This window comes from Lygodium microphyllum, chromosome 5 (assembly GCF_053477565.2).
Source record: "Lygodium microphyllum isolate KBCC chromosome 5, Lygodium_microphyllum_v1.1.10, whole genome shotgun sequence".
NCBI lineage: Eukaryota > Viridiplantae > Streptophyta > Polypodiopsida > Schizaeales > Lygodiaceae > Lygodium > Lygodium microphyllum.
Window position 1 is genome coordinate 41,115,981 of NC_141139.1, and position 15,709 is coordinate 41,131,689.

Genomic DNA, 15,709 nt, shown 5'->3' on the forward strand with positions numbered 1-15,709 from the left:
AGTGGTAGATGTGGAAGTCTAGACTATAGAATGGTATGGTATCTTCTGTGATTCCTCCTGTCTCTATTCTTTCTACTATCCCAACTATGCTCGTACCTCTATGCCTACACTTGTTATGCCTACTTGTGCTCCTATGCATGCACCCATCTCTATGCCTATGCCAGTGCTAGTACCTATGGTTCTGTCATGGCCCCACCACTTAGAAATGATGCTATGGATGAGGTAATTAAAGGTTTAAGAGGTCTAAACCTTGATGTTGCTAGAATTGTAGGGCCATCTACTACACCTGAAAGGGCATGTCCTTCACAACCTCTGCCTAGGAGAGAATATATTAGGAGATTTATTTGGTGTGACAGTCCTAAACATCAGTACAAGGATTGTGATTTTTTACAAATGCTAGTAGAAAGAAATTATTGCTCTTAGATCTTGATGGTAAATTTTGCTTGATAGATCATATTGGCATGCCTATGACTCCAAAATTTGGCAAAGGCAAGAGGAAAGAGACTCTTGAGGACACAACAGCTTGGACATCTTATGTGACTAAAGGTGATGCTTTTGCCTATGATGTACAAATTGAGAAAGATTCAGAAAGCAAGTCAAAACTATGGATTTTTGTTTTAGATATAGCATGTAGATGGAAAATGCAGCAATGAGAGCTATGTAGTGTAGGATAGAACATAAAAAAGGAGATTGATTGGGATTCTCCAATGGATACCTACTCTAACTATGTGTACCTCTAGCAAAGACCTAGGGGGACTAACATACTTGTTGAGGAGAAGAGAAGGTGGGATGATTATGCTCCCAGCACTTCAAAGAAGAGTAGAGGGGGTGAATGCTATTCTATCTCCTAGACCAAGACCTAAGCATGTTATGGATGATGCACAAAGAGAAGACAAGAAACAAGATGCACAAACCAAGAAACAGATTGGCTATAATTTCTTTTCAAATATTGAGAATGCTAACCTCAAGAAAGTTTTGAACAGCCCAAGGATAGCACCTAATCTACCAAGAGAGCAGGCCTCATGGTGGCATCTACAATGCCCGTGCCCTCAAAAAATTGCAAGAAACACCATTCCTCTCAACAAGAAACCATACTCACACACACAAGAATTGGGCACACAATAGATAAAACCATCATCTTCATCCTCACTCTCTTCTTCTTCCATGGAAGAAATAAAACAAGAAAGCACACTAAAGGAAAGAGAGCAAGAGTTGTGCCAATGCCAAAGAGAAGAGAAGATACATGCAAGAGGAAGACGAAGGAGAGGAAGAGAAGTTGTAACTCCCCAAACCACCTTTTCCCACAAATTTCATGGCTCTTCATTTCCACCTTTTCATATTTCTTTAAGGGTTTGTTTTACATGAGCATTCTTAGACCTTAGAAAGGAGGTGTATGAACATTGAAACATTAAACCCTTTCAACTTTTGCAAAACACACACACTACTTCTCATGCTCATGGCTTTACAATGTGGACCCACTAAAATACCATGGAAAATTACAAATAATTTTACAATGATAGCACAGATATAATAGCATTACAAGGCCAAAACACTTGGATTTTTGTTGATGCAAACCACATTTTTTGCCTTTGCTTGCACAAATTTTGGTGTTATCAAGTTCTTGAAGACTAGATCTTGAATATTAAAGTGGAGTTCACTTTAGGCTAGATGTTTGGGATAGCTACTAAGAGAGAATTCCATGACGAGATCATAAATATCACTAAGAGAAAAAGTAAGTAGTCTAGACTATAGAAGGACAAGGTATCAAGGTTGAAGAGCTTTTTGATGAGAGTAAAGATGAAGCTCATATAGAGAATGCTAGAGTATGTGTGGAAGTCATAAAGAATGCTTTGTCATTGCATGATGCAAAAGATGAGGCACCTATCATGGTTTCTAGAAGTCACTTTTCCAAACCTTATTAGGCTCATGTGACCACTAAGACAATGGTTAAGATAGGTGAGATGGCTACTCCACGTATTTCTTTTCTTGACCATGGATCCAAGATTAGTGTTACGGTACACAAAGTCTATGAGAGTGAGAAGTGGCTAGTATATGTGAAACATGGATGGCAGATGAGAACCACCAATAACATTATAGGAGAACTTTATGCCACATGCTCAAATATCAAGATATCCATAGGTGATATTATTTTAAGAGAGCCATTCATTACATAGGCATGGATGAAGACAACAATGATGGATGATGGTTCCCCATATGCACCAATCCATAACAGAGATGGGATAATAGTAGTTCAGTTCATGATAGTTTGTGTGAATCATCCTAGAGATAGAGATACTTTAAAAGATGAAGACAACAATGATGGATGATGGTTCCCCATATGCACCAATCCATAACAGAGATGGGATAATAGTAGTTCAGTTCATGATAGTTTGTGTGATCTAGATTTTCACTAAGTACCACAATCATATGGGATGATGATGGTATGGGATGGGAAAAGATCCCATCTAGTAGAAGTGTGCTTTCTTCAAGCTTTGTTGAGTTTTTAGTTAAAAGTTATATTCCTTTTCAAAAAATTACAAAGCTACCTAGTAGTACATATACAAAAAAGAGGAGTTGAGAAAAACATGTATATTGCATGATGATAAACACATAGGTGATATGTATGATGGTTTGGCTTGTGCGGATACTATGATAGAGATTGGGAATATGTTGAAACCTAAGGGTTGAGTAGTTCTAGTGCTATGCTAATGCATTCCCTGGACATGTATTATATTATTGTAGATTTTATGCAGTAGAGAGATTTAGAGACTCAAGAATCTCAACAAACAAAGTGTTATATGTGCATCCGATGGAGAGGATAGATTGGAAACTAAAAGTAGCCATTAGTGCTAATGGGAATGGCAAAATAATGAAAGGTTGCAGACTAGTCAAAGATAGAAGGATTCACGATACCACAGGCAACAAAGGCTATAAAAGGAACAAAAAGGAAGCAATGAGGATTCCACACACACACAAATGCCTGGGTATTATTGGCACAAGTACAAAGCCAACTCAAACCCCCTATATACTACTCCATATCTTCCCATTTATTCTCATTATATTGCTATAATGATAGTCATAATCATCTATTCTATGCCTTGTATTTATCTAGGTGATTACCCTTTGGAATGTATTTCATCGCTTAAGTCTACCTTCGCTTCAGAAATGTCTCATTGTGAGACCATGATGCTTTGTATTCTTACACCGACTGTGCTATTTGAATATATGAGAATTCCTTCTTTTGTTAAGCACTATCTATGGTTGTTCATTTTGGTAGTCTTTCTTTTGATATGTCGTGACTATTAAACATGCGATGCTAGCATATCACTATGTTGGTTCTAGGTATGTTAAGACTCTACCATCCTATAGAGTTGGTGCTATCCACTTGCACTTGGCAACCACAACCAAAATTTGAGTTGATTACTCATAGTGATCACACTAATATTTCCCATGTGTGTAGGTCTACATACACATGCACTCTTAGGGTCTACCAACCTATGTTTTCAAGGCACTCCAAGTGTGAACAACATCATGGGGTTCTATCTCTTTAGGATACTTCATTCCTCAATGATGAAAATTTTCTAGCAATGAAGTCCACTTTGTAGTCCCAAAAACAAGGTTCACACTCTATTCCCAGGCCTTAGGATGTGCTTCCTGGTCCCCTTATTGCTCCTGTGATGCCTCTAGAAGAAAGTCGTGCATCATCTTTGGACTACACTAAGGGATCCCTACTCCTAGCCATCATCTATGCTATCCCAAGATGAGGATTGGGATGCTGATGTGCATAGTCCCAGCCTTTGACCCAACCGACTCTAGTTGACTTGGCCCAGCCAACCACTAACCCTAGCAAAGGTATCCCCTCTTCTTCAACTTTTACCACCTCTCCTTTTGCAATAGACTAGGTGGCCACACTCCAATGGGAGGTTGTACCCCCACCCCAACTTGTGTTCCCTAAGGTGTGTGTGCAGAGCTTGGCAATACAATTGCTAACCTAACTCCCATTCTAGCTACCATAGACCTTGTAGCTCATGGTAAGTGCAACCTAAAGACTCTCTTGATCCAGAAACATCAAACTCAAGAGGAGAGGGAGTATGCCTTGCAAACACACACGACATAACTTAGACCCACCTTAGTGCTAGCATTGGTTGGTAAACATAAGCACATTGTCATGAAGATCCATCCCCCTCAGTGATGATGGAGCACTGGAAAGAAGGCATGTCAAGGAAGAGCCATCACCCTCAATGATGATGAAGCACTGCAAAGAAGCCATGTCAAGGGCTTCTTTGATTTCTCTACAAGCACTTTCTTTGAAGACCCCAAATGGCTTCTACTTATGAAACACTGCAAGGTCCTTGAGCAATAGTGGGATGAGACCCTAGAGTGAGTTGAAGTGCTTCAGAATTATCATTGCCAACTACTACCTAATGGAGAGATAGAGGTAAAGTGCCTATGGAACCACATCCCACCATCATTTCGAAAATCCTTAGCTCAAACAATGCAATGGGGTGTTGTTTCTTCTTTTGGTCCAGTCCGAGTCACGCCCACAATAACATGACCCTACACTCAAGCTTGAGCATCTACTGCTCAAGGTTGCATGCAAAAGAAGCACATCTTGCAAAAGAAGTCCATGGAGGATCCAAAAGACCACTAGTACCAAAAGTAGAAGCCACCTAAGCCTGACATCAAGTCATGCACCGAGGTGGAGCAAGTCAAAGGAAGGCTAACGTAGACGGATGCCATATCTTTAAAGCATGTCATGTGCATTTACTCCTTGGAGGATGCTACTAACCACCAAGTAAAACAAGTTGAATACATAGAGTAGCACCTCGCGATGGTGGAAAGAGTGGAGCAAGATCATCTTCAGTAGGTTTTTTGGATGGGTGTCTACTACCTCAAAATCCTGGTTGCAAAACTCTTTTCTCATAGTATTTCCCAACCACTACATTAAACCCGCATGGACCTCTACCTCTAGCAATACCATTTGAACTACAATCCACTTTTTCCCTTACTACCATCACCTCTCACATAAGGCCCATCCTGATGCCCCTAGCTCCTTTTCTCTTCAAATCTTCCCATCCCTCCTCCGAATCTACCACTACTAGCTCCACACAATCTCGTGCTGGCACCAAACACTAGCCCAGCCACCCACCACTAGCACCCCAAGATGATGCTTCCACTCTAGACAGAAGACACTAAAGATATTGAAGAATGGCCTCCTATGGATTCGAGTCCTCCATGCATGTCATGTGTCAAGCACGATGGGTAGGGAAAATTGGCAACTAAAAGTAGCAATCAATCATGATGGCAATAGCATAGTATTGAAAGGCAATGGTCTGGCCAAAGATAGTGGCAGAAGGACTTCAAGAAATCGTGGACAACAAATGCTATAAAAGGAATAGAAAGGAAGTGATGAGGGTTCCACACACACATACTCTTGGCTATAGTACAGAGTCAACCCAAACCCCCTATACACTACTATATATCTTTCCATTTACTCTCATCGTGCCACTATAATGGCAACCATAATCATCTAGTATATGCATTGTATTTCTCTAAGTGATTATAGCACCGACTATGTTGTTCGAATAATACATGAGCATTCCTTCTTTTATTAATCATTATCTATGGTTGTTTATTTTGTAGCCTTTCTTTGATGATATGTTGTGGCGTTTAAACCTCTTATCCCAGCATATCACAATGGCATTTCTAAGTATGTTAAGACTCTACCATCTTGTAAAGTTGGTACAATCCACTTACACTTGGTGACTACAATTGAAACTTAGGCCCGATTACATAGAGTTGAGTGTTGAAGTATTTCAGTAAAGAAAAAATATGATTGATCATTTTCAGTCGTTAGTGATCTTGAGGGCTAGGGTGTCCTAGCGGCCAATAGAGTATACTACTAATTTATGTCATCAAAGAGAGTCTAGGGCTATTTCTATGCATTCCAAAGAACAAAGGATTGATTATTTTCAACCAGCAAAGTTGTATACTACACATACGCAACAAGAGTTGAGTTTTTCAAAGGTGCAAAGAGAAGCCAAGGTTCAAACTGAGTATAAAAAGGCTGATAAAAAAGGTGTTTTTCAATGATACAATGATGGAGTTGTTAGATATGCTCAATGCCCCACCCTCATAAGGCACTACGAATGATCCATGGTGCTCAAAGTTGTAAGGCCCCAATTATGAGGAGAAGCCATATGTGAGCCCGAATATTGGTTGTGTCTTGACTTATATGTCAGATGAGGTCTATGTGACTGGATGGCTAAAAGGAGACTGTTGTGGGTCTAATCTTTGGGTTAGATGGAGTAGTTGAGCTGTTAGTAACTCAAGGCACATTGCATTGAGTTGCAGGGTAAGGGAGTTATCAGGGGCCCCTATTTTGGGGTTTGAGGGTAGCACCCTCGGCCCGATGGTAAAGGGAATATTCCCTAGCCAACTAGTGGAGGCTCATATGGTAGGTCAATCACACCGACCTAACCACCTTTGCGAGCTATAAAAGCTAAACCCCTTCATAACCATCTATCATCTATCTTTCACCCAGTCATAGTTGTTCTAGCTAGCCTTAAGCTCTTCACATATCTTCTATCTAGATCACCATCTAAGCTTCACAGTGGAAGCGCATGGGTGGACAGAGCCATCTTTGTATCAATTGTTTGGAGCTTTTTTTTTTCTCCTATTATCTGTTGTGTACTCTCTATCTCTTTCTCAAATTTTGTTCATTGCACTGTGTAATTTTTACATGGTATCAAAGCCCAGGGGGCTCTAGGGATTGAAGAGTGTGCAAGAGGCAAAGGCTTCAATAGCAAAGAGGAATGATGTCACCTCCCAGAAGTGGTTGTGGCACATCAAGAAGCAGTACAAGAGGTGGTGCTACTGTACTGGCTATTCAAACACTGAGGGTTCTTCCACCAACCTTCAGCGAAGGAAAGTTAGATGGTACAAACTACACCTTATGGAAGTTCAAAATTACAACTATCCTTAATTCTTATGAGCTTCTAGAGACGGTGCTGGGGAATGATGCAGAACCACAGCCTACCCCTAACCTATCAAATTCTAGTGTGATGATTCCTCTGAATGCAGATCTTCTACGAGCTTGGAAACAAAGCAATGCAAATGCATTGTGTCCCTTAGTTACAAGTTGTTCTTTGATTCAGCATACAACTAAAGCATTAGAGGCTTGGAATGTACTAAGGAGTCAGTATGAAATGTGAAACCAAACAAGAATTCAAAACTTGAAGAATCAACTAGCAGCAGAGACCGTCTTTTCTTTCTCTATCATGAAATATGTGCGCCTCTACTCAGCTCACAGAGTACGGCCTGCTATGTTGCTGAATGAAAAAAGGGGAAAAGAAGAGAAGGCGGGAGTTCCAAAACGTTAGAGGGAAAATATATTAAGGTTAGTGTTTCAACGGTAGGATGAGAACTTTTTATTTTTTTGAGGTTATCAATATTTATTTCTCTATTTCTTTTTTGAAGAATTCTAGAAAAAGATAAGTCACATGATCATATTGATAGCATCACCAATTTGTTATAAAATCTCCCCCCCCCCCTCCCCCCCACCTTCGATGACTCAACTATTGGTGATTTTTGGTGCATGCACCGCATCAATTATCTCTGTGAGTACAATGAGTAGACTTTGTCGATCATCATCATTCCAAACGCAAGTCTTGTAGAGATTTTCGATGTCTCATCAAAATTGGAAGACTTAAAGGGATCCTGGTAACACTCAAGATTCTTTAAATTAAAAATGTTTTCTCATCAGTGATAATATTAGCTACCAAGACTCGTGGATTTATTTACATATCTAATGGAGTCTACATCTCTAATAGACCCGTTTTCAACATCTAGTGTCTAATTGGATCTTATATATCCTTTAATATCCGTATCTACCCAATGCTTCAAATCAATTTGCATATGTTGCTAGCATTGGCACCTTAAAATCTCAACAAATACCCCAATGACTCGTTGTTGGTATATTATTATAAAATAAATATTTTCAAAAAATTAAACACAAATATGCACGAGGGAGGGAGGGAGGGAGGGAGGGAGGGAGGGAGGGAGGGAGAGAGCGGCATGATTGCCTCTAAGGCAATCATGCCTTAGAGGCAATCATGTCTCTCTCTATACAAATATTCTTTTTAAATTTTGCAGGTAGACTCCTCGATAGACGCAATTTGTGTTTGGGGTTTGACTCCCCTTGAGTTTATCTTTATTTATTTAATTTACTCTCACATTGATATTGATTATTACTTGTCTACATGACAAGTGAACAATGTCCAAACAGAATTTGAAAAACAACACTTTGATGAAGGTTATGATTGAAATCAACTATGAGGGTATAATCTTGATTTTTTTCAGGTATAATCCTGATTTGTACAAAGGCCCCTCTCACTAAAGTGTAGTAGTACCTGATTTCCATTACGAGTGATGGCATAAGCATGGCTTAGATATCTCTAAAAATAATAGTAACAATTATGTTGATTTTCATTCAGTCTCACATTCATGACGCTTATCACTTGTCTACATGATGGGTTCACTATAAGACAGTAACCATTATTTTTAGTTTTAGCCTTATGTTGATTATTACTTTTGAACTATAGGACAATAACCATAGTTTGTTTCAGTTTTAGTTTCAATTTCAACCTCATGTTGAACTATAGGACAATAACCATTATTACTTTTGAACTACATAAACCATTATTACTTCTAAACTACATCTACTCTGAAAACAGTAGGGAGGTTGTCTGCTACACCTACTCTGAAAACAAATGATTTGATATGAATGATTGATTACTTGTTGATAATTGGAGTATTGCCTTGAAAAGTGTCCTTCAATGCTTGATAACAATACTTATACTAAGCAGTTGATGACTACAACACAATCATGCATCCGAGGCAATCGGCGAACAAGGATGAGATTGTGTGCATTTGAGAAGATGGACCTAGTTGTGTGAGGGAGAATGGACAATGAGATTGTGTGAATATGAGAAGTTGGGACCTAATCGTGCACGCGAGAATGGACATTTCTTGAATCATGGAGGAACATTGAGCTCCCATTTAAGAAAACAACTAATTTTATTTGCATATTTTTTTTTCTCTTACATTGCCCAAGGTTTGATGACCTTTTACATGTGTCTTATTACCTATGCCCAATGGGCATCCTAAGTACCCAATCCCTTGCTCCAATTCTGCTACTTGGAAGTCCGGCTCCCTTAGCAACTTTGCTAACTCATTCAATCCTAGGAAGATAAGCTTGCTCATCAATTTATAAAATTAATTGGTCGAAGCACCAGCCCCATAAGATACCATTTCCCTTGAACTAAAATTTGGCAACTTCACCTTTATGTTTTTGCAAATCTTCTATTCACTAATATGAAACCAGTTTTATGCCTTGTAACATATGCAAATTCACTGAGTCCAAATTAGTAATATAGGGAGAATTTTTCGTTATTCCTCTATTCTCATTGCATTTCTTTTAAGCCTAAAATTATCATGCAATAACAAACATTATAACATATCTACCAGTAGAATCTATTGCTACCTCTGCATAGTATGCCCCCAATACGATTTTTCCAAAGATGAACCTCAATTAGATGACTTTAGACTTGACTACTTAAAGTACTACTCGCCCCTACCAATGCCCATTGACCTTTGAGTTCATGCTTCTATACTACACATCAATAGCATTTTCTAACATTTCTATATTGCACATCATAAAATGTACGTTTGCTTGGTGAGAACTAATAGATACTTGGGTTGCACATATAGCCTATCTTGTAATCATCAACAGTGCACCATCTCTTCTTCTTGCTTTCATTACACCTATAAGGCCATGGGAGAAAGAGAGTCTTGTGATTGGGATGCACACTTGTAGATGGATACATTTAAATTGGAAATTTTGCAAATTCATCTCAAGATTTTGAATTTGCAAACCTCAAAGAATCCATCAAGATATATTTTGGACATGCTCTGCAATATTCAAGAAGAATAAAACGTTAAATCAAATCGAGTCAAATTGATATAATCCCTTGATCAGTTAAAATGGGATGATTTCAAAAGAGGTTTAGTACCCCTTACTGAAGATTAAGATACAGTACCTAAAATCCGCCTTCTCCTTGTAAAATTGGAACTTGAACAGAACATAGAGGAGAATCTATTGGTAGAATGCATGTCAAGAGATAGAGACCATTTGTTCTTGCCATACAAAGGATACCTATATTCCCTATATGCTCTTTTATACTTGGTATCAGCACATGTTTCTCATATTTTAGACATTCCAAGCTCCATTTGCATGGAGCTTATAAATATTTGTTGACTATGAAGCATGAAGTATAAGAGCCAGTGTGCCAGCATGCCACCCACTTGGCCTATGCTCAAGGAGAACACCTAGGCTATCTGAAACCTAATTGCCCTTCCACATGCACCGAGGGGTCGCATGACAATCAAGATCACAATGCAATTGGCCATACCATCAAGCACCCATATGATTGTCACTTTCCTCAAAACTATAAGAGGTAATTACACTCTTCAACTTTAACTAAGAGTAGCTGCACATAAATGACATTTGGCCCCCCTCCAATAAATTAACTAACCTACTTCCTAACTCACACAAAGGAACACCTACTCACTATGATCTTCCAAACTAAATTGGCAATAGTTAAGTGAGTTAGCAACAATGTAATATTATAAGATGAGACCCAAACTCCTTGCACTATGGTTCAATACATTTTTAATATTTGCATGGTGCAAAGATATGAGAAAGAAATCCAACAAAGGACCAATATCAATGATTGCTATATAGAGACATTATTGATGTACATGTCATATGAGAAATATGACATTGAATAAGATAGTTCTACTCCCATTTCCTAGTCATCAAACTCAAGTGGCTCTTACACCATCCGGCATGGCTTGATATAAGGTAGTTGCAATAGTTATTGGGTCCTATCTCCATGGCTCGATATAAGGTAGGTGCAAGAATTGTTGGCTCCCATCTCTTAGGTCATACAATTGTCATCTCAAGGCTCCTTTTCACATGCACATCATTGCTATGATTTAACATTATATTAACAATGCATGTATTAATAAATGTTGAGGTGATCCTTGCTTGATAGGATCATGCCTTCTTCCTCAAACAACTTGCTTCCTACTAAAAAGTCTACAACAATAGGCATAATTACTAAGAGACATTGTTTGTATGCATGATCAATTTTGGCAAAGAGAAATTGTTTAAAGTTACTAATAGTGTACTTACTAATACAAATGATGTACCACACGTCCATGATAGTTGTGTGATCTCCTAGTGCTTAAACAATTTTGGAGCTTGGTCGAGCTAAATGGGTTCTCATCTCATCTTGTGAGCTCTACTACCTCTAGGTATAAATAAATGAGTTCTTATCTCATCTTATGATATTTTCCTAAATTGGAAGGTTCATCTTTATTGTTAGAATATTAAGTAATCAAATGATTTTTTCAACCTCTTGTGATAGACCTTGCAAGGATGTTATTCGAACCTCCTATCTTGTAAAGCTAAAATTGTTGGTCAATCTAAGTGCCATTGTGATAGTTTTGTGCCATTTCTCTAAATGATATAGTAGTTGAAGAAATATGCAAGACATGAACCTTTTATAGGAACTCAAAATAGACAAAAAAAAAAGGGCAATGTTGCATGTGCACCCTCGTTCCTTTAGATTAGTAAGTTTTCTTTTTCTATTTGCCTTAACAAAAATACACATTTTTAAAGGGCAGTCCATTACATAAATTAGTGAGTTTTCCTTTGCTTTTGTCTTCACACTTTGATGGTTCATAAAGGAAATTCATAACATTTAATCTACTAAAATTGTGGTATGAGAAGTTCTAAGATAAGCATCGCAAAGCAAGATGGATCAAGAATGGCTTCAAATTGTATGATAGCATGGATCAATTCAAGACAAGACTTGATTTGCATAAGAAAATCCTCCTTTATTGATATTTTGCTCCACTTAAACATGAGTACTATGACAATTATTGAAGTCTAGTTGACAACAATTGACATTGATTTAAAAAATGTGTGAACATTTCATTTCTAATGTATTTTGATTATGTGTTGAGAGAGAGAGAGAGAGAGAGAGAGAGAGAGAGAGAGTGTGTGTGTGTGTGTGTGTGTGTGTGTGTGATTGAGGGAGTTAATTTAGAAAATCTATTACATTTGATAGCATTGAATAGGCTCACTTATGAGGTTATCTTAAGTTTTACACAAGCATAAAAATATTCAAGTTTATGCCTTGCAGTGATCAAGATTCTCACCTAAGTTTTTCATTTTTCAATTCATATAAAATATCTCTCTCTTGCAATACATACCGTGTGCATGTACAATTTTTATAAATGAAAGTACATGCAAATGCATGATTATCAAGATATCAAACATAAACCATGCATGAGAATCTTGAGCATGAGAATATTAATAGATGGATATGCAAGAATTGAATTGACAAGTTTGTGTTTTAATAATTTTGCATGTTTCTTATGATATTGTTATAAAATCTCCATACGTATTACATCACTCTACCATTCTATACATCCTCCCCTTTGCATTGCAAAACTATGTTTGGTGCAAACAATGGCTACAAGGAAAAATTATTCCATCATTGCCTCTACATGAAATAGTATGTTCTAGATGAAAAACATGCAAGAGGAGATTGAGAACATAAGCTACACTAATAACTCTCCTATGCTTGACAACTGCATCATAGGTTGAGGTACAATACACTAGCATAACATGCTTGCAACAACTTCTTAGCTTGGTTATATAAACGTTATTATTTACTATAACTAAAAAATTATTTGTTTGCTTTGCTATATAGACATTTATTTTACTTTTTTAGCTTTATATACATTTATCTAGTAAAATTAAAACCTAGTTTAAATCCAAAATTTCCTACATGGTAACTAGAAAATTTTCATACATTTACGAGCTAAGAGTCATTTTACTAGTTATCACTTCATTTCTATGTAGTAAAATTAAAAACCTAGTTTGAAGATGAAAATTCCTACTTACTAACTAGGAAAATTAGTTCATTTACTAGATGTTTGTATTTTTACTATCTAGTCTTGTGTCTAAAGTTCCTTGTGATATATTTGAGTCTTGAAGAAAGTGCTGTGACGATTAAATGTCGTGCTGATAAAGGGAACGATGAGGAGCTCTGAATTAAGGGTAGTCGGGATAAGAGATGGCGTCAATTCACTGTGGAGATGGTCTGTGGAGATGGTGATATCATGAATATAATGACAGCCTTAGAACACCAGGTCTGTGGAGATGGTGATATCATGAATATAATCTGTGGAGATGGTGATATCATGAATATAATGACAGCCTTAGAACACCAGGTCTGTGGAGATGGTGATATCAGGAATATAATGACAGCCTTAGAACACCATCTCAGATCTGTAAACGGAGAAGGGAGAGAAGCGCAGACTTGGCTGCATGCGATAAACACACAATAAAATAGGTTGGCAGGTTGATGCAAAGGGGTCGGGAGTTTGTTGACTGCAAGTAGATCACACTCTAACGTGTTGCATGGAGGTGGCCACATGCCTAGAATTTCACCATCTATTCATTACGTAGATGAGCAGGAGCAAAAGCTGATGGGAAGGTGAGGGTTCTAGGTCACTTACTATGATGCTAACATTCGATGATCCAATCGCCTTGAAGGTTGACACAGTTGATCCATGAGCATAATAGGTCCATCCAGAGTTCATAGGCTCCCTTCTACTGAAGAGACTGATTGGATCTCTAAGATGTCTCTCTATGACTGGTAGATTGTGTTTAATGTGGACCACGCTGATACTTGACCCCTTATGGATGTCCAATTATATCAAAACTTTCTTATCTTCTTACGATTCCTTCTTCATCTTCACAAACTTGACCTTTTATGAACAAAAGATAACCCAAACTTATTATGAAAATATGAATTGTCTACACACATCTAGATCCTTATCTTCATGTGCATATCTTGAGAAAGATTCATCTTGAGCCTTGTGATTTATATTTTCCTTGATGTCACCCTTGTATGCAATGGATTTTCTAGTGGTTCGTGGTGTTTATAAGCTTTAGTAACTCTAGTCTATTGTCAATTAGAATTTTCCTCTATCTTAGTACTTCAATAAGCTTACTTTGAGCTTTCATTCTCTCTGGATTTGTGGCTTGACACGATTGCCCTTTCATAGCATCCCTTGTTTTGCTCCTCCTTGGTTCTTTGCAGTGTCTTCTAGAATCCATAGGACCTTGGAATAGGGCTTGGAAAGCCAAGAGAAACTAGATAAGAAGGGAATATAGAGAGTTTAAGTAAAAGGGTAACTTGACTTGTGAAGGAAATAGTCATTGAAGAGTTTGGGTGGAATGGTATTTCTAGATGTTGGGATTTTGAAGGCTTGATGTATCTCTAGATGAGTTGAGGATGAAGGATAAATAGATTAGGACGTAATAATGATGGAGATGATAGTAATTTCAAAGAGGAGTTATGGAGAGCAATTAGTGGATTTGAAGTGGAGAGATAGCAATAATAAGTGCAAAAGAGGAGGGGATTAATGAGGATTGTGAGGTTGAGTAGAGAAGGTGCTAATGCAATCCTTTGAATCTGTGAAAGATAATAAACTCTTTGCCTTAAATCACACACACACACTCTCTCTCTCTCTCTCTCTCTCTCTCTCTCTCTCTCTCTCTCTCTCTCTCTCTCTCTCTCTCTCTCTCTCTCTCTCTCTCTCTCTCTCTCTCTCTCTCTCTCTCTCTCTCTCTCTCTCTCTCTCTCTCTCTCTCTCTCTCTCTCTCTCTCTCTCTCTCGTCATTGTTAACATCGACGCCTTCTTATCCAAGATATGGTAGCATTGTAGGCTACATAGTGGTGATTCTAGTTAATTTATGGCGGCTTGACAGTTTAGAAAAATTAGTTTTATATCTTGTGTATATTGAATGGTGGTGGAGTTCTTTCTAGTCTTAGTTAGCATGGTGATGAAATGCGTGTGAAGGTCTCAGGGTGGCAATGATGGTAAGATGAACCAAAAACTTTTAAGATCATAATTATTTAGTTTTCCTTTACCTTTAACATTTATCATTTACCTTTATGGCCCCTCCTTCACATGTCTAATTTCTTAGATAGTCATAAAAATGGTTCCTTTTGAGTTCTAAGGAGGTGGCAAATGTATATTGTGACTATTAATGTCTTGAAGGAATGTTTATTTAATAATAAGATATTGCATTCTCTCCTCCTTAAAATATTCAAGATATTCTCATCCAGAGAAAAATGAGGGGTGCTAGTTACTTAAGGTCTCTTCATCAATCCAAGTAGTCACGGGGGATTCACTAGTAGTAATAAGGAGATGTCACCTGCGTGCAAGAAATATATGAAAATACCCCCTATCTACCCCCTATTTATGGGCCCTTACCTTATAAAATGTACCTTCCTTCCCTTAAATAACCCCCCTCCCTTACACTCACGTGGTACCATACGGTAAATTCTAGTGGACCCCCCAGGCAAGTAGTATCCTCTTCAAGCTAGTCTTTCCATTGGATGGAGTATTGTCTAAGGGTTCTATTTCTAAGGATTTCTTATTTTACATCAAGTACAAGACTCTAAAAAGATCAACTATATATATATATATATATATATATATATATATATATATATATATATGCAAATTCATTTGAGCTTAAAATTAGTATGCTTTGGTA